The sequence below is a fragment of the Ammospiza caudacuta genome, chromosome 1, assembly GCF_027887145.1.
Source record: "Ammospiza caudacuta isolate bAmmCau1 chromosome 1, bAmmCau1.pri, whole genome shotgun sequence".
NCBI classification, from domain to species: domain Eukaryota; kingdom Metazoa; phylum Chordata; class Aves; order Passeriformes; family Passerellidae; genus Ammospiza; species Ammospiza caudacuta.
Window position 1 is genome coordinate 76,656,045 of NC_080593.1, and position 21,232 is coordinate 76,677,276.

A 21,232-nucleotide genomic window follows, 5' to 3' on the forward strand; every position below is an offset into this window, starting at 1 on the left:
GTATGTCTCACAGATCCTTCTGAAGGGAACAACAATTTTAATGTTTCCGCAAACTGCTTTTCATCAAAAGTCATGGTGATGTGGACAAAACCCCAGAATAGAACTCAGATGTGGTGAGGACAGCAGCGGTGGGTTTGTTACTGCAACTGTGGGAGAGAACACACAGCAGCAGGAGCAGCAGCAATGTGCCACACTGCTGATATGAATTCTCTCCATATGAGTCAGAGTTTATACACACCTTTAGCCTGGACAATCCATTCTGCACCAACACTGTGTCAGACAAGCAGGACATGATAAATAACAACAGGACTGAAATCCTCCTGATAAGGAGTACAGAGTACAGCCTGACAGGAATAATCAACTTCTTTCTTAAGAAAAGTTTGCTGTTCTTGTTGGCAAGATCATTAGCTGCATATGCTTCTTACCTAGTGAGATCTGCAAAGACCCATGAGACCTTCACTCTCTTGCTTCCACAAAGGAAATATGTGTCAGAGAATCACAGAATGGTTTGAGCTGGAAGGCGCCTTAAATGCAGAAGCACTGTGTTACTAATCTTGCCACTAGTAAACATGATCATCACTGCATAGTTTTAGCTGGTGCCAGGCATTTAAAATAAATGCATCCTGTGGTCAAGCTTATTTTCCTAAGCTAAGAATGTGCCTTCCATGAAGATATTGCTCATCAGCAAAGGGGAATGCATTTCTATTTGGTCAAGTGGAAGTCATACAAAACCATACAGAGGTTTTAGAAAGGTAAAACCCAAATGTATAGGAGAATCTTATGCATTTCTCTCAGACAGTATATACCAGATTTCACACTAATATTTGAGTATTTGAATAACCAGAATTTCTGCTCAGAAAGGAAATAAGGTATTGACTGTTGGGTTATTCTGGGATGGATAATTTCTTATTGGTAATGATTATTCTCTTACTGGGAAGAAAGTTTTCTTCTTTCAAGTTTTTATGGGACAGTAAACTCAGTTTCTTTTCATTTAAGTTGAAGTGCCAGTTTGAAATTCCTGACTGAGTCTAAGAATTGATAATAGCAGGCTGAGATCCCTTCTGCTACAATTGCAATGCATTCTTCTTGAACCTGCCTTTTGCAAGACAAGAACATTCCTCACCTCCACTGCACATGCTTTTTCCTTCTGATCTGTGAACTACAAACAGCAGGATAAGAAGGAGGTTAGATGCTCCAAAATCTGTATGTAGACTGCTTTGGTACAGGGGTCATTAATCCCTAAGTCAGCCTTGGGTTCCTTGTCCAGATTTACACATGACATTTCCTGTATCTTTGTCCTTTTCAGAAGCTGCTTAATAGTGTGTTGGGTTATAGCATGCCCACATGGCAATTCTCTCTGTGCATTCTTGTAGAATTTCCTTTGCCATCATTATTATTAAAATCCTAAGGAATGCTTAAAAAGTGTAAAAATTTTAGAAATATAGTTCAAGCAAAATAGTTCAGAAAGCCAACCACTAAAAATAAGCTTTCAAATCTTAAAGACAAAGCTTCTTCCGAACTGATAATGCTCAGAAAAGTTGATTTTCATGTACAGACTATCAGAGCTCACATGGGTGGGAGGGAGGCTGTTGCAGCACACAGGAACACACAGAAACTGTTATCCAGGTGTCCTACTGTCCTCCTGTTCTTTTGATCGTATATGTATCTACCTTTACAAGACATGAACTTTGCAATTTGGTACATAGTATTCCCCAAGAAGCCAGGTCTGCAAATATGATAATGGCTTCAGCATTAAAGTACAAGATCATTTCACATCTACATGGAAAGATTTCCAATTCAGTTATTAGATGGGGTCTTTTTTTCATATATTTTTCTTGTTTTTAAATCTTATTAAGGCATCTGAATATGAAGAGGCAAGGGAAATTCCTACACTAGAGGAACATGCCAAATAGGCAAAATGAAAAAAAGACCATCTAATGATGTCAAGGGACATAGTAAAGCACAAGAAAGAGATGAAAATATACACTTGAGTCAAAGCACTGGGAAATAAGCTGTTGTTACTCAGCTACTGAGTAGTTTGAGAATACCCAAACTTGGAAGCAAAGTGTTTCCATAGCTCTTCAATTCTCTTTAGAATTTACATTTATTTACAAAACTAACTAGCTTATCTGCTTCAATTAGTCTCTCTCAGACAAGCATTCTTTACTAGTATATATTTATATTAGAGATTAGGCAACATTTCCTAGTCCAATTCGGCTTTGAATTTCAACAAATAGATATAAATAATAATAATTAGAAAACATGTGGGTTTAAGAGCTATTCATGGTTAAGTGGGCTTTTTTGCTTATTTTGTTTTTAAATACAGCTTGGTGCTGATCATTTAAATATATATATAGACATAAGAGATCCCCTCTAACAATTTATCTGGCATTTTATACTTTCATAAAACAATCCAGGGTGCCCTTTACTGTATGATATCAGCATGCATGCTAAACTCAGTGTAGGTGAGCTGTGTTAATATTATGCTTCAACATCACACTCTGGAGTGTCTCATTGCTTAAAGGATGGAAAGGTCAAACATTTACAGCATACCATCATGTCTCATAGAACAGTTTTAGACTGCCATTCTCTGTTACTTCATCCTTTCAGGAAAAGTATTTGCAAGATAAAATAACAAACGTAATTCAATTAAAACTGCTTTCTCAAAGTGCTAACCTGCAGCATAGTCTTGCAGTTCTCTTTGGGTAAGGTCACATCCTTCTCATACAGTGCTAACACATACACACACTGATACATAAATTATATATTAGCAGAAAATACAGCAAAATTTAAATTAGCAATTACTAGCTGGTAATTTTTAAAAATAAAATGTAAGGATGGAATATGGTAGAGGCTGACATCTTTACAGCAAATGTGTCAACATTAAGAAAGAACAGAGCTGCATTGTTGGGAAACAAGTTTTAGGTCAGCATCAGTATCTCATTACACATCTACACTGTTTTAGGATAAAGACTATTATCCTGAGAACCTTTCTGGATAATAGCACACTACAGAGGAGCAGAGTATAAGAATCTGCAACCATACACACATCATGATTAATTCATCAGTAACTATATATTTGTGGTATCCAGAACTGTTAATCTAGTAACATCATAGAAGCACTGAGGTTGGAAAAGACCCTTTAGACCATCGATGTTCAACCTTTGACTCAACACTGCCAAGTCCACCACTAAACCGTGTGTCACTGAGGGCCACATCTACATATCCTTTAAACAGTTTGACATAGTGACTCAATGTCACCATGGGCATTCTATCCTAATGCTCCCAAACCCTTTTGGTGAAGAAATTTTTTCCTGCTATGCAGTTTAAATCTCCCCAGTGCAACTTGAGGCCATTTCCTTCTTGTTACTTGGGAGAAGAGACCAACCTCCAGCTTGCTACAACCACCTTTCAGGTAGAGAGCGATAAACATACTTTGTCTTGTTGAGAAATGGACCTCAATGATCCAGCCTGTCCAGATCCCTCTGCAGAGCCTTCCTACACTCCAGCAGATGAAAACTCCCAGCCAGCTTGGTGTCATCTGCAAACTTACCCAGGATGCACTCAATCCCTTCCTTCAGGTCATCAGAAAAGCTATTAAACAGGATTGGCCCAAATACTGAGACCTGCAGAACACCACTTGTGACCATCCACCAGCTAGTCCATTCACCATTATTCTTTGGAATCTATCATTTTGCCATTTTTTTCCCATTGAACAATGTATCTGTTCAAGCCATGGACAGCCAATTTCTCCAGGAAAATTCTGTGGGAAACCATGTCAAAGGCTCTACTAAAGTCCAGGTAGACAACATCCAAAGCCTTTCCTCATTCACTAAGCTGGTCACCTTGTCATAGAAGGAGGACAGGTTGGTCAGGTAGGACCTGCCTTTCCTAAATTCGTGCTGGTTGTGTCTGTGCCCCTAGCTGTACTGTGTGTGTCATGTAGGGGCACTCAAGACAACATGACCTTCTCTATGACCTTCTCTGACCTTCTGACTGAGGTCAGACTGACAGGCCTGTAGTTTCTTCATGGAAGCAGAAGGCTCCTGGAGAGTGTCTCTATTTCTGACAGATTTCCCTGATTCAGGAAACTCCCCTGCGCATCATGCAAGAGCACTCTTCCATAGATTGGGCCAGCACTAGAGCCAGGTGAGAATTTTTTATTTTTATTTTATTGCTTGCTCTACTTAACCTGCTTTTGATTAATTCAGCTTGTCTGTCATGACAGTTCTAAATACCATGAAGACTGAGATGCTCAAAATGTCATACCTCCTGACTACAACTTCATCTTTTATGTGGACTCAAAAACCTTTACCTGGTCATACAAGAATCTATCACGAAAAACTAAATGCAAATTTAAAAAGTAGCAATCTAAATGCTCTGGTTCTCTCAGCCTCTCTTCTCTTATCCCAGAACAAAGGCATTTTCTTCACTTATTGAGAGGGGACACTGCTTCTGCAGGCACCTAGCATCATTCATTTTGTAATTGAAGCTTTTCTAGAAACCATTTAACGCTTTTCATCAGCCTACTTTTCCTGAAGTTGTAAGATTAATCATGCCCAGATGTCCTGCATCTATGTAGAATTCCTGGAAGGTTGCTAAAGAAGTCTGTAGATACAAATTGCTTCCTAGATGTTCCTGAAACTGACTTTTCTTCTGCAAGTAACACCTTTTCAGCATTACATCCTCAGCTTGGCCTATAAGATACTTCTGAAATCTGAATACCTTTAACAGAAAGCAATCTTACATAAACCAAAAATAACCCTCAGAAATTCAAAATCCCAAAATCACAAACAAACTTCCTCTATCATCATGGATTTAAAAATTTTAACATGGTGTATATTTTAGACAATACTTTGTTTAATGTATGATTTGTGCAGCCAATTTTTTTCCTGGTTTTTATGTCCTTTATAAGGTATTTCAGTGAAAATTAATTACACTATGTGTATATATATATATAATTAAGGAAAAAAAAATAAAGAGGGAAAACTTTTTGTTTGACATACCTTTCCGATTCTTCTTTTGACTCCAAATTGGGAGTGTTCAGGGATGCTTTGAACAAACAGACCACAAATGCTGCTGCAGGCTTTCTAAGGCAATAAATTATCACAACCATTTTGAAACTAATTCATCAGTAAAATATGAATTTTTTTTTCACATCTAAAGAGAAATACTTCTTTTGCCTGGTACACAGCAATAAAAAGACATGTTACTATTTCTCCTAGTTTTCGTAACTCTCTGAAGATAAGTCAGGCTACAACTACCCTGAGACCTTCAGAAACCAGAGCATCCCTTCTTTTAGCCTTTTTCCCCTTCTTTTGGAAGAGTTCATCATAGATAGAAACCGGCCTGAATAGCTCTGTACTGAACTCAGATCATGTAGGACTATTAATTGTCGAACAAAAGAACCCTTAGTAGTGGCTGCACCACCAGGATGTCCTGATCCAACATCGAGGTCATAAACCTCCTCATTGATATGGGCTGTCGGAGGAGATTGCACTGTTCTCCCTGGACAGCTTGGTCCATTGATCAATTGTCTTGGGTCTGGATGCTATAACTTGTCGAGGAGTTGCTCTTAGTCTAGAGGTGTGGTCCAATTTTCGGAGGATTTGTTTTTCTCCAAGGTCTCCCCAAGCAAAAAACGCAGACCAGTGGCTTGTGGGTGAGTGAGCCTGGTGGGTGTATGTGTGTTTTGGGGTGGTTGCTGGTTTTGAGGTTCCACAGGGTCTGCTCGTGCTCCCTGCTCAATGCATGGTTGTAAACAGAAACAATGAAGGTTCTTCAAGCATTGGTCACAAAATAAAGTAGATATTTACGAATGAATCTTATAAACATTTTTCAATAAAGTAAAAATGTATGTGTAGACCATCATGTACCACTATAGTGTTGGAGTTTTTTTCTAATTTTAATACAGACAACATAAGAAAAGTGGATTGCAGAAGTGAATCCAGACTACTCCCTTCTTCCAACACCACAGAGATATTTCTTTCCCTCCACAGTTAAAGCTAAGGGCTTCATGCTTTATATATCTAGCTCTCACTTGGATTTATCCTATTTAAAAAAGAAAACGTATAAGTAATTGCAAATATGCATTTAATCTTTCAACTATTTTTTGAAAACTCCCCTTAGTTTATTCATTACTTAAGTCCTTCTTTTGCAAATATGCCTTGTGCAGTGATATCAGTGATCCATTATTACACTGCATAGTATATTTCCAATAAAGAAAAAAAATCTTCATATGCTGGAATTTATGCACTTCTAATTAAACTTTTTAAAATTTTTATAATATTCAAGAATGAAGCCACATTTTAATCAAGAAAGTGCATGCTGAAATTTGTACCAGCTAGAAGCATTCTTAAATATATGAATCACAGTGCCTTTGATGCTGTCTTCAAATATACTGCTGTCTTCAAAAAAGCCATATGACCAATCCTGAATTGCATAAAGCCATGGAAGATACAGATTTGAGACTTATATTGAAATCATATATACTTCCTGTGATGGGTTGACCTTAGGTGGATACCAGGTGTGCCCCAAGGTGCCCTATTACATCCCCTCTCAGCTGGACACAGTAGGGAAATTAGGATGGAAAAAAAAAAACAAACCTTGGTTTAGGATAAGGAAATTTACTAGAAAAAAAAATGAAAGACAGCATATGCAAAAGCAAAGAAAAATAAATTAAAGGTTTTAATCTCCACTTCCCATCAGCAAGCTATATCTGGCCACCCCTGGGAGGCAGGGCTCCTGCACACATTACAACTGCTCTGGAAGGCAAATGTTGCAAATAGTGAATGCCCTCACTTCCTTCTCCTTCCCTTAGCTTTTATATGTTGAAAAATCTCAAGCCTTATTTTCTTTCCTACTCAAAGTACTAAATAGGTTCACATTTAAATGAACATGCTTCAATGTGTTTAAGTAAATAAGGAAAGAAGTTCTTGGCCTTGAGAAATTCTTTTGTCATATACCTATTATTATTAGAATCCCTAATAACACAGAAAAGGGTAGTCAAAACTGGGTCTTATTTTAAAATTTCTTTGACTGAAAGAATGGTTTTTGTCATAGTCATCTTGAAAATGTAAAATTCAAAGCGTTACTACTAGATGTCAATCATACAATAAAGCTGGGTTGTGAAAATATATACTATATGTGAAAATATATAATATATGTGAAAATATATACTCAGTACTTCAAAGAAGGGATATAAATTGCATTTAGAGGTCTTTTAGAGTGGCAAAAATTGTAACAAATATACTATAGGTAAATTGTGACATCTTGACCACAGTGCAGAGAATAAAAAAGTACACAAAGTAAATTTAGGAAAAGACTAAATTTTAGGTTGCCCATTTATAAAATGTCTGAAGAAAATACTCCCGCTCCACAGCTGGGATTCCTAAATCATATTGATAACTACCATTGATGATGAAGAAGCAATCACTTGTGACCTACTTTGGTGAAATGCAACATTAGAATGACTTATTTAATATATTTATAAAACTCACAGAAAAGACAGAATGAACCATCAGGTTTGCAATGACAGAATTAGAGGGGATATTCAAGGCTCTTAAGGCCATGCAGAGGAACTTAGATAGGCTAGAGAAATGGACCTACAGGCCATGAACTTCAAGATGAAATGCCAGCTGCTGCCCCTGGGCAGGAAGCAGAGGTGCAAAGGCACAGGGTGATGTTTTCCTGCCTTCCTGGGAGCATGGCTGAGGGAAGGGGCCTGGGGGCTCGGCAGAGACAAGCTTAGTGTGAGCCCGCAGCGAGGATGGTGAGTAGCCAGTGGCACCCTGGAAACCATCTGTTAGTGCACAGCTAGGACACCAAGAAAAAGGATTACCTCCCTCACTTCAGCGCTTTTGAGAGCACATCTGGATACTATGCCCAGCTGGAGACAAGGACTGACAAACTGGACCGGGTTCAGCAGTTGGCTTCCAAGCACCTTATAGCTGAAGCACTTGTCATGTGAGGAGCGGCTGAGGCTCCATGACATGATCAGCTTGGCTTACCAGAAACTATGAGCAGCTTTTAGGAGGACTTACTGAGGAGATGCAGACTTTTTATGAGGGAGGATAAGTTGTAGGGTCATATAAACAGTAAGGAGATATGCAAAAAAGAATAATAAATTTTCTTACAGGTTTCACAATAGTTTTAAGACAGCAAAACTTAAAAGAAATATTCTGAAATATTACCTTTCATGTTTGCATGCATACATTGATATTTATTTCCTTAAGAAAGTTGGTATTCTCCCAAAATTATTAACAATTTTTCACAGAAAAAAACAGTGGTACTAGAAAGCAGAAGGAAGGCACAATGCATAAAAACTTTCTTCAGTGATTCAAGAAGCAGAAGTAGGCAGTTATGCTCTTCACTTTTCATCATGCAATCAGTAATACTCTTCAGTTTTTCTTACTTCCAAATTTCTGTGTTAACTTTATGCTTACTCTTCCAGATGCTGATATTGCTTTCCTCCTCAATTTATCTGTCTCGTCCTTTAGTCTCAGAAAGTCTTTTATTCCACCATATCAAATCAACCGATGGTTACTGATGCGACAACCAGTTTTCTCCCTCTATTTCACAGATAAAATCAAGACAGTCAGAAAGGAATGACTGTGATGCAAGGACAGAGAAGACATTTTGCTGTCTTGATTTGATACAAAAGCTCTCTTAACTTTTTTTTTTTTTTTCTGAAGATAAAGTAGTGCATTTTAGAAACAGAATTTTTTATTTCATAACTGTATTTTTCAAAGGCAGTCAATTGGCATTGCATTGTTTCATGAAGGTTAGAACTTCAAACCACTGCTTATTAGTGTTATTTTCTCTTGTAGCTTTTTTAATATTAGTTTAAATGATGCATTAATATCTTAATATAAAAAGTGTTTTAAAAGTAGCTCAGAAGTTTTCATATTTCTTAGAAGAAGCATATAGCCATATAGCCAAATAGCCTATATCTATATTAAGACCAGAAGAGCACAGAAAAGTAAACTGATTAGAACAAAATACTTGTGGAAAGTAGATTTCATCATTTTGGTTATAAACCTCACAAAAACATTGAGTATTCAACCCACTTTTTTAAAGTAGGAACAGTAATCAACAAAAGCTAGATATTTTGTTAAATACTTATAACAGTAGTCAACAAAAGCAACTAAAGCAGGACAGGCTTCAGAATTGACAATGAGACATTAACATGCATAATTTCAAATTCTCAGTCCAAAATAATTAGGTACCTCAAATTGTTTTTATTAGTACAAATCTATTTTTGATTTAAATACATTTAATCTCAAATGATGCTATTTTTAAGTAAAAGAAAAATACAGTGAATTTATAAGTTCCTTAAGAGCTCCCTGCAGAATTAAGGTTTCTGAAGAGCCTTTGTGAATACACGAAAATTTCATTTATAACAATCATAAGAAGCATTGAGAAGAACTATACGTTCTCTACTAGCATGTCAAGAAAATGTTTTGTCACAGTCACTGCCATCACTCAACATGAAGCACTAATGCTTACTTAAAATGACAGTGCTCAGGAATTTGTACAAGTTCTCAGCATTTCTAGTGACAGATAAAACCCAGAAGTATTTCAGGCACACACTGAATAATGTGACAAAGACATACTAATGAAAAGGCAGATGACTATAGAAGAGTCCTTTTTAATCCAGCTGAATTTGATGCAGAACTAATGGACAAAACAGAACTGGTAACTGTTAAAAGGTTGTTGGTTTTTTTTTTTTTTTTTCCATTCATTCATTAAGCTGTGACACTGCACAAAAGTATTTGGCTAAAGAAGGCCTAAGTACAGGTTTCCTTTGAATTTAATCTGCATGCCAAAATTAGCAGTGCTAGAAAAAATTTGTTCCCTGTGTTGTCCCATGTTGCAGTGTGTTGTAATGTCCTGTTTTAGACTTCCGGGTCTCTTCCCAGGTGTGCCTATACCGCTCTCCCTTCCCCCTCGCCCCCTTGCTGAGTGAGTCCCGTCAATCAGGCTTAACATTCCAGGAAGGTCCTTGTGTGGTTGGTCAAGTTCAAAGGATGCCCCTATGCCCAGAGGTCATTGGCCTGTCTGGGTGTCATCTCCCCTGAGACCCTGCCCCTTCCCTCCCCCTCCCCCGGGAGCTGAAAAAGGTAATCAGACCATGTGCTCGCATTTTCTGTTGGAGCTGTTGCCTACATTCAGACCTCTGTAACCATGGAATAAAGCTCTGGATATAAACCCTCCGGCAGAATCCGTCTCCTTTTCCTCTGCAGCGTGGACCGCGGCCTGAGACTCGTTGACCCGGCTAGTGGAAGGGGCGGCCAACAGCCCCGCTGCAGCAGGGGGTGTCAGCCCCGGTGGCAAGGCCCCAGGGCTGGCAGCTTCAGGCACCCCTCGGCGGTAGAAGCCTTGGGCTGTGCCTGCAGGACGAGGTCTCGGTGTGAAGCTGCTGAATAGGGTGGAGTGAAATGAGAGCCGGACACTTCCTGGGGTCAAATGGGTTTAATGTGCCAGCAGGTGACCGAAAAAAGAGGTAGGGCCTGAGATTATAAAGGGAGGTGGTAACTGGGGGAGGGATTTACAGAAAACCAATCAGGGAGAGACAGGGGACGAGCTTAACATAATAGACTGTAAGGGAGAACCAATCGATACATTGTAAAGGAGGGGCCCCGGGACCTCAGCCAATCACTACTCCCACCGAGAGGAACATTCTGGAAGACTGGGAGTGGTGGGGAGTGATTGACTGGGCCCAGGGAGGGGAGAAAGCAACACATATTTGGGAATAGAGGGGAGGGGAAATTACATAACATGGGGGAAACCATAGCAACTAAATAATAGACATAAACTAGGGCGGGGAAAACTGGGAGGACAGAACCATCATAACAAAAGGGGGAGAAACAGAACATACCAACACACCACAACATTCCTCCTCACCGTCGCCTGAAGCCTTCTCTCCTAAGGTAAACGGAGTTCCTACCAAGCCTGGACTTGTTTCAGTGCCCAGCTGCAATCTCCAGCAAGCTAAAGGTATCTCTGGGGTGATACACCACAGTTGCTGCCTTTGGCCTAGCAGCAAGGGTCAGACTGGCCCAGGCACAATCTACCTGCTAATATTGGGATTTCTATTCCAATAGTCCCACATTTGCCTTCTTGTAATCTCCCCATGTCTTCTGATGAATGTTTCAGTACATTCATCATTCTACACCACACATCACTGAAACTCTCCTGTGAGTGACATGGGCCCAGTGACAGCCCTGGTGAGCAGTGTCCCTCTTGAATGAGGGACAGCACAACAGGAGCGGTCTGGCCTGGAGCAGCCAGGGAGAAGCATTTCCACCCGACTACAAAGTCTGTGAGTCTACAAAGACTTGCATAAGCTGTAACAATCTATTATACTTGGCAAAAACATCCAAAATTATCTCTGGAAAATTCTGAAATAGACCTTGATAATGCAGGCATGTGTGTAAAAACAGGGAAAAGAGGGAAGAAGAAATGACAAGATATCTATGTCCAATCTTTTCTAAAAATTTATTAAAAACACAGTTTGCAACTTTAGATGGATTTTAAAGGTTTTTATAGTTAAAAAGTATTAGCATTGTGTGCTAGTGCCCAGGTGCCAGCAGAAGCACTGGGGGGGTCTGCCAAGGTGGATCCTGTGTGGAACAGCTGAGGGTAAATCCCCAGCAGGGATGTCCCTGTGACCCCTGGTGGGGCAGGTATCTGTTCTGTGGCCTCTGGAGGACCCCAGGCTGGAGCAGGTGGCTGTTCCCTAAAAGATGCATCCTGAGGAAAGAACCCAAACAGTTCCTCTGTGTGTAGCTAACAGCATGCTTCTACATCATTATTTCTCTTAATGAGCCAAATAGCATATTCCAGCATATTTTTTACAAAATTTTCTGTGGGAGTTTGTAAAGATGTCCATTATACTCCAATAAAGTTATCTTAAGACATTTTACTCAGGCTCTCATGTGAAAAGATTAAAACTTGAACCCCTAAGGATTACCCTCTCCTATCTCCCAGGGGCTTAAGTATCTACCTGAGTACATTCAGTACTCAGAAAAACATCAGAGATGGTTTTATTCCAGTAACTAAAGACAATCTATATCTTTTATTCCAGTAACTAAAGAAAATCCCCCTCCCTCGAGACATGGAAGGAATTTCAAACATTTCTCTTCAATCTTTCATTTTGAAGCACTACCTTTAATTATTCTGTTACAGAACAGCTTAGGCTACTTTGCTGTTTTCCACAGTCATGGCATTTTGATTCAAGTTTATCTCACCTCCTAGATTTCAATACCAACATCAAAGGAAAACAAGTAAATTTTACATTTGCATAGGGGACACTGAGATTTCAGAGAACAGCTGGCTATACTCACCAATAAATGGATTGTACTCACTTGCAGATGCAAATATTTCTCAGTATAAAGCTCAAAGTCACAATTTATTCAGGAAAACTAGGTTAGCTGCAGCAACTCTTACTGAACTCTAAATTTTAAGTGAAGGCCTCACAAAATGTGCCTAATGCACAGTAATTTTTTCCCCTCGGTTTTGTATGCTTGTTTTGCTACAGTGTACATAGAAACAGGAAAATTTAAGAACATGCCATAAAAAGCAGACATACATCATTTACCTTCTAAATTAATTATAAAAGCATCTGAGATTCTTACTCATTTTCCTTTAAAGGAAACAAATAGAAAAAGTTTCCTTCCTTACAAGTTCCATTAAGGTGCTAAAAAAATTAACAAGGATCAGAAGATACTACTGAATTATCAACTATAGTGTAATCAAATAATTCCTAAGTCTGAAAATACCTGAAGGATAAAGAGCTGAAATACTAGTGTATCAAAGAGCAAAAGTTTAGAGGGATTTGTTTCTGTGGCAGGAAAATATAGCTCCTGGATGCATATCTGTTACAAATTCAAGGTTGGATAAAGAACAGCTGCATCAAAAAGAACAAGTCCCCACAGGTACAGATTCTTCAGACATTGTACAGGCACTTGGCCATCAAAGGGGAAAGAGTGCTGTATGACACCTGATTATGCAAACTCCTGTTTTCCCAAGTTCTAGAAAAGAAATGCAGTTATTTCACTTCAGTACAAATTAAATCAGGAACATCATATGAAGACTAGTGAATAAATAGGATAACATAGCTAACTATGATAGTGATTAAATTACTTTAATTAAGATGGTGTTGGAGAATTTTGCTCAGAAATGGCTTAAAAGGCAGCTGTGAGGAGCAAATTCTCACAGCCTGTTTCTGTAAACAGCTAAGTTCTCAAGCCTGTCTTCAATAACATGGAGGCCTTGAGAACTTTCATAACAGGGTGAGAAAATAAATCTTGGATTCAATAACAAACCACAGGTATTGAAAACAAAGGGAGGGGTTAGTGTTTGCTCTGTAGCCTATTGTGAGCTCGAGTTTCGCAATATGTATGATCCTAATTAACACGGTTATAAAAACGTGCCTTTTGGATCAATAAAGCTGGAGTTCGATGCTGATCAACAAAGATGGGTCGTCTCCCTTCGCTTTCAACAAGATGGCATTGAAGAGATAAGGTGGACATGTAGTCTGACCAGTGTGTATTCATACCACTTAAAGGCTGGACAACTAATGATAAAATATAAGCACAGACTTTGCAACATACAGCCCAATTCCTCATTTTGTGTGATTTTCTGTTTTTTAAATCAGTGATTCCTAATGCAATTTATTTTCAAATAATTTGAAGATTTCAAGTAATATTAGCCAGAAACACCCAATAGAATGAAATTGAACAGCCCAGAAAAGGCTACTACAGTTTATTTTCAGTTTTAGATCTTTGGAGAAGTACAAACAAATCCTACATGCAGTTCTTATCTTACTGGCTCATATTTGGAAAGTCCCGTATGTTTTCTGTCACATAATAAAATGTTGATAAAATCCTTTTATCATCTATGATCCAATTTGTCTGGGTTTGATTTTTTCTTTTTTTAATATTGTACAGACTGGCTATTGTTCTTCCAAAGGCAGAAGCCAAGCTTAGTGATCCTTAGCAGAAATAAAATGAAGACTAAGTGCAGGCCACAGTATGTATCTTTGCTCCCACACGTCTTCACATTTATTGTCTGAGTTCAGGGCAAAGAAAATCAATCAGGTCTGTCAGCTCACTGCTCTCTGATGTAATGTTCAGTAACTACTTAATAGTGACTTTCTGTCTTGAGTCCTGACTACCTTCTCAGTTAAACATTGTGTTCTCCTGAAGCAGAAGCAGATTAAGCATGATATGGCTGACATTTTCTGCTGTATTAGGTTTATGTGGCAAGGTTTTGACAGTGAAGAGGGCTCCAGGGTGGCTTCTGTGAGAGGAGGACAGCTAAACCTGAGCTAATCAGGAATGGTGGTAACACTTTTTTATTTTTCCCCAAGAAAAATATTCTTAAGAAAAAGTAAAAAATTCTGTACAGACACTACAAAAGAAGAGCGAGAAAACCCTGACAGAAACAGCCAGGCAGATTCTAAGGTGAGTGGAGAAGGATGGGGAGAAGAAAGTCCACTCAGTGGAGCAGGGATTCCTCTGCAGATCCCAGAGAACAGGGCAGTGTTGAGCTGTCCCTCTGCAGTGCAGGAAGGCCCATGTCAGAGCAGACATCTGCCCTGTGTTCTGTGTGAGGGACACCACATGGAGCAGGGAAACAGTGTGAGGAGGAAAGAGTGATGGGGACCAAGTGTTAAGAACTGACCACAACCTTCTATCTTTCCTGTGATGCCTGGGGATGGGGAGAAGATAGGATAAGTATGAGTGAAGTTCAGTCTGGGAAGAAGGAGAATAGGAAGAGGTGATTTTGGTTGCATTTTTGTTTCTCATGACTATTATAAACTGGAAATAAATTAAATTAATTCTCCAAGCTGAATCTTTTAAAACCAAAACAGTTATCCCCCTGTCCTTCTGAGAATCCATGAATTTTTCACTGTATTTTCTCTCCTTGTTGAGGAGGGAGCATTAAAAGAGCAGGTTGGTGGGCATCTAGCAGGCAGCCAAGATTAACCCACACAGCTTTGTTTGAACCAAGGCACAGAAATATGTATAACCAGTGACAGTTCATAAGCTTTTGTTAACACTGTAATGCCACTAAGTATAAACAGTAGGCAACCACAAAAACAAAGAGGGGCTTGTGGGATAGTTGTGCAAACAAGGTACAGGAAAACATGCACATACTAAAATCTGCAAGATCAGAACCAAGGATGAATGAAAAGATATATGGCAAAACATTCTGTAGAGAGTTGTCTGGGGCAGCCAGAATGATCCTGCAGAGACAGAGGAGGAAAATGACCGACAAATGACTCCAGAATAAGAATTGCTTCAAAAAGATTACGATGTGCTATGTCAGAAGCAGATAGATTCTCCCTACTTTTCGCTGTAGGAAACTGAGGAACATTAACCAATGAAACTGGAAAGGTGAGGAATAAAATAATAGCCCACAGCACTTTCCTCATTGAGAGTTCTCAAGCCTCATTACTTTTATCTCCACAGCTCAACCCACCAATGGCCACAGTCATCAGAGTTAACTTTATGGCAACAATTCCCTGAAGTAGTGTAGTCTTATGTCACTGTAGACAAAGTCTTAAAGGACTAATTGTGTTCTATATGGAATGCCAATAATGGATACTGCATAGGAACTAATTATTTGCAGTATATATTATTAACTAATGACAGTCTCTTTTTGTTCTGAAGTTTGAAACTCTCCTGAATTATCAGTATTTTAAACAATCTAAAGTGACCTTTGATATGTATATAGAAAGGCACACATTCAGTTGCAAAAACTACACAAATCCCAGATAACCTATTTTTGAGAATTAAACAGAAGGGTGGTGTGCTCAATGTTGCATATACACCTCAAAGAGTCAAATATTTTGGTACACATAATCAATAATTCTTCTGAGAAGATACTCTAAAGTAGAATAACAAGGCCTACCTTTTCCTGTACCACCCAAAAAAATCCAGGAACCAAACCAACAACAACAAAAACCAAAAATAAAAAACCCTCAGAAAACCCCAAAACAACAATGAAACACACCCCATTGGTTGTTGCATCAATAACAACAATCAGCTACTGATCTACAGATTTCAGCATGGGACATAGCTGCTGCTATGAAGTCTGGAAGTGTGGGGAAAATATCCATGTTTCTGTCTTGTAGCTCTCTAATTAACTGCTTGTGTTTTGGTGATGTCGCTCCTTGGTTCCCAAGGCAGGCTGATATGCATATGATGAAGTGAATTTTTTCTAGAGTGTCAGATATAGTTACAAAGGACCTGAAAAGCAAAGCAGATGTGTAATGCTATCCTGTAATACAGCAAACACGCTACAAGGAATACAATATAACCTTTCTCTTGACATTAAACATGCAGTGTATACTCTAGTTCTTCTGACAAGCAAATCTCATTGAAGCTTTAGAACGTGTCATATAGGGAAAAAACCATACTCTATTGAAATTCATTCAGTTGAGAGTACAAGAAGGTGTCTTCTGTAGGGAACAGGATGTGCTTCTCATATTACTGAATATTTAAATCCAAGCACAGTTTTTCAATTGCAGCCCCTCTTTATAATTTCTCTGGGTATAGTACCATTTAGGATCTTTACTAGAGCTCTACTACAGATCCTGCTGCAGTAGATGAATGGTCTAATAATACAGAGGTGTTTTTGTTACTGCTCAGCAGGGCTCACACAGAGCCAACACCTTTTCTGCTTTTCCTACTGCCCTGCTGGTGAGGAAGCTGGGCTTGCTTGGGAGGCTGGGAGCAGACACAGCTGGGACTGGTGACCCAAACTGACCAAAGGGATATTCTGTATCATATATTATGCTCAGTAGATAAAGTGTGGGAAGAAGCAGGAAAGGGGGAACAGGTAGAGTGGTGGTGTTTGTATTCCCAAATCGCTGTTACACATTATGGGACCCTGCTCTCCGGGAGACGGCTGAACATCTGCCAGCACTGATGCAGTGAGTTAACTCCTTGTTTTGCTTTGCTTGTGTGCATGGCTTTTGCTTTCCCTCTTAAACTGTTTATACCTCCACCCAGGAGTTCTCTAGCTTTTACCCTTCTGATTCTCTCCCAGTTCTACTGGTGGGGGAGTGAGCAAGTGGCTGCTTGGGGCTTGGCTACTTGGCAGGCTGAGGTTAAACCATGACAAGTCAGGCTTACATTTCCAGATCAAACTAGCCCTTAAACTTAAGGTAAAAATGTCTTTTATTGTTAAACATGACCAAGGTGTCTGGGTACAGAAACGCCAAAGTGGCTTTATTTAAGAGAAATAGTGGATCTATATTTTTGTGGTAGTGATATAATCACAGATAATTATTGAAGTATTATTATTGTCATATATAGTCATATTATTGAAGTATTGTCATATAATAGTCATATTATTGAAGTATTTGGTCAGTATTAATGGGAATCCTAGCTAAATCTGAAATACAACATAATGCTTATAGGATATAATTTTAGGCAAGTTATCTGTACATCCATTCAGTAAATCAGTATACATTCTTGTAACAGCAAAGACTAAGAAGTACTGATGTATCTTGTTCCTATAAGCAGCAGTTCTTATACTTCTTCCTCATCTGACATCAACCATCTAATCAGAGATTTCATTAGGAAGTGCAGTGACCTTATATAATGAAAAGAAGTATCCTTATGTTCCTTAAATTATATCCCCTTCCCCCTCCAAAACAATTCCACAAACCCCACCCCCCAAACTCAAAAACACAGAAAACACCTCCCAAACTCTGATAAGTTTAAAAAAACTGCCAGAGTATACAAGGATAAGCCTACTTTGTCTGATGCTGATTAGCCCACCAGTTTTCCAAGTGTCTTTACTGATCTCAGGGTGCCTAATATTTCTTCTACAGCAAAATGTGATGTCTCAGCTGGCAATCTGTGTAAGTTAAGCACAAACTAGTTACTAGGTGATGAGCACAAAGATAATGGTGGGGCCAGAAAGGAAGAGTGAAACACTAAGTAAACCTGAACAAACACTGACTTAAAGGTAAGGGAATGAGTTAAAAAAAAATATGTAGGGTACCTAACATGAAACTGCCTGGAGTGTGATAGATGCAGAAGTTTGCCCTTGGAAGCATTATCACTGTCTACTGGTTGGAGTATGAAGCATATAACAAAAGTCTTTTCAGCCATTGAAGTTAAGATGAAGAAAAAACAGTACTATACTTCTGTATGGTTTTGTCCTCACTACTAAAAATAAAGGGGAATTACACTTAAAAATAACCTAACATTAAAAATTCCAATTCTCTAAACCACTGATAAACTCTATTAGATGTACTCCAAAGTTACAATTTCACACCATGCCCTACTAGCCCCCAAGTATTTAAAATGAAGTGTCACTGCCACAGACAAGACTGGAAAACATTTTTTTGAGGATAGCTTTATCCTATTTTGCCTTATAGTTTTCTTGTTTCAGAAAGAAGAAACATTACTCCTTTCTTTAGCATTGCTGGGGGAAATATAGGAAGAATTACATTTCTTATTTAATTTTATTCTTACATTTAACATCCAATAGATAAAATTACTGTACTTTGCTGCACTGAAAGTTCCATTAATTATCGAGAAGAATGCGTGTATGCCTTGCCTTTCAAAATGCAATTGATGCTTTTACAAATTGTTTGGCTTGTTGATTAGTTAAGTACAAGTTTAGTACAAGTATCAGGCATAGTTAGACTACACACATCTTCACTGCACCTGCTGGTTGACAGTTCATTGTATTCCTTCATATACTGAATTCTCTGCAAGAGTTAGTGGTCAAGTGCTTATTCAAATACTATCAGAGTTACAGCAAAACAGTTCATTTCATGAAATGCTTTGCATTACATGTCATTTCAGACTCATTTCAGTCCTCCACTGCATGTTTTCCTTATATGTGCTCCTTTATAATTTATATTTCTTTCTTCATACATTAAGGCCCTGTGTGAAGTTTCAGAGATTATGAATCCTCCTACTTTTTCTCTTAACAGAGGTGTGAAGTATTTATGTTAGATGCCATCTTTGATACGATATCGCCAGAATACTGGGATTCAGAGCAATACGAGATACACTTTATGATTTCAGCTTGTATTAAATCATATCATTTTGTTTATGAAGCTTTAGAATAGTCATGGATGAATGACATAGATGACTGTTATAACTAAAAATATAAAGATAGCAAGCTAAGTTTACTCTGAAATTTCATTCAGCTTATAGCAACATCAAACAGCATCAGAACAGTCATGGAAATAGAATTTATATCCCAAATATACCAAGTGTCTGCTAAGACAAAAGAAAGTAAACAGGGTTAGCCTGACAAGTCAGAAAAGTAAGAGAGTCAGAAAAACAGCAGATCAGATTTTACCACTAAAAGCCAGTAACAAAGAAGTGTGATCTTATGATAAAGGATATGCTGTTAACTAATTTCAAATGTATTAAGTTCAACAAACCAGTTTACTGATTCAAATTAAACTGATAATTTACAAAAAAAAAATAAAATCAAACAACAAAACAAACAAAAACTATCTGACAGAAGCCAGATTTGAATTTCCAGAACAGCACAGCAGCAAATTTCTGCCAGCTCTTACAGCATGACTGTAGGTAACAAGCAGAAAGCCACTTGTGATTCACACATGAAACATATTAATACTGGAGGGTCACAGAGAAAGCAAGCCCAGCAACTGAAATAGTAACAAAAAAGAAGTTTATGCTGAGCTTGAAGAATTTTGAAATACTCTGGATTCAGAACACACACACAGCCCACTCTCTTACAGAGGATGCTTGGGAGGAGCCCTTGGAGCATAAAAATGTATTGGCTGGCAGAGTGGTTGCTTGATGAGGTGAGGGGACTCTGTCCATTGACATACTAAAAAAAACCCCTGTAATGTAATACAAATTAAGACAACACTCTAGATCACTGTCATTTTCTTGTGGGAAGGATCCTAGTTGCCTGTGGGTGGACATCCAAGGCATAAAATTAACTGAATTAGAAAACAAGAGAGCAATATATATATATATTTTAATGACAGAAAACAATATAAATAGACTCAAGTATTTTCCTTCCAGTTCAGCGATGATAGGCTGCAAAAGACATTCAAGGATTCAGAAAACCCTGACCAAAAAGAATAGAAAAAATAATTCCTCCAAAAGAATAGGAAAAAAAAATCAAGCATATGAGTAGTCCTGTGGTTTACTAAATTGCTTCTAAAGATGTGATTTTTTAAAATTGCTATTTAGGCAAGAAGAGATTTATTTAAGTAGTCTTAAAAATAATATATTAAATCTCAATAGTTTCAAGCTAAGAACTAATCTCTAAATTTCTGAACTAGTGGAGTTCTGTCATTAAATGATTCATTGGTATCTACTAAAGCACAAGTTATTCAAATGCATAATTTTTTATTTCCTAACTTGGCCATTATATGCAAATTACTTATATTAATCCAGAGAACAGGACCACTTTCATCTTTCTTGAAGCCTATGTGGGTAAGGTTTCCATTGTGGATTACTGGGAGCATGCAGTACTGTCTATGAGCCATAAAAAAATCAGATTTGTTGTTGTTGTTGTTTTTTTGTTTGTGTAGTGAATGCTGGTACCTCAGTACTGCTACACTTAGGCTGTATTATAAGACAATATAGAAACTGGAGTTTGCAGTGTGTATTAAAAATTAGAGTTCAAAGGTTCTACACACTGAATTTTCAACAGTAGCTTGCACAGACCTTTGAGCACTTTACTGTACTTACTTGGTTTGTCCTTTTGAACAGGCCATCACCACCATTATTTCCAGAATGTATAATAGTAACAAATATGCCTCACATTGCTTGCAAATAAACAATGCCATTCCTGAGACTAGCAAATCTCTTATTGGCTCTGTGGTTTTGTCATTCAACTCTTTACAGAAGCACTGACTGCCCTAAATAGCACTCAAGAAACCACAGCTTAACTTACTCTAACAAAAACCATGAAACATTTAGCAATTAATTGCCTAAGCATTGTTTCTTACTAAACTATATAGCACCTCTTCTGGCCCAAAATCTTCTATGCAGTCATATTATCACTCCCTTTCCAGTACTAAACAAGTATTACTTATCTGCTTGACTAATATTTAAACAAGACTCATATTTAAATAATATTTAATAAAACAGAAACTGTAAAATACCTAGCTAAGCATAGAGCTAAGATAAATGCAAGCTACAAAATCAAAAAGGGTTCAGGTACACAAGCAGAAGTTTCATAACTTCTATTTCTGTAAAGAGGA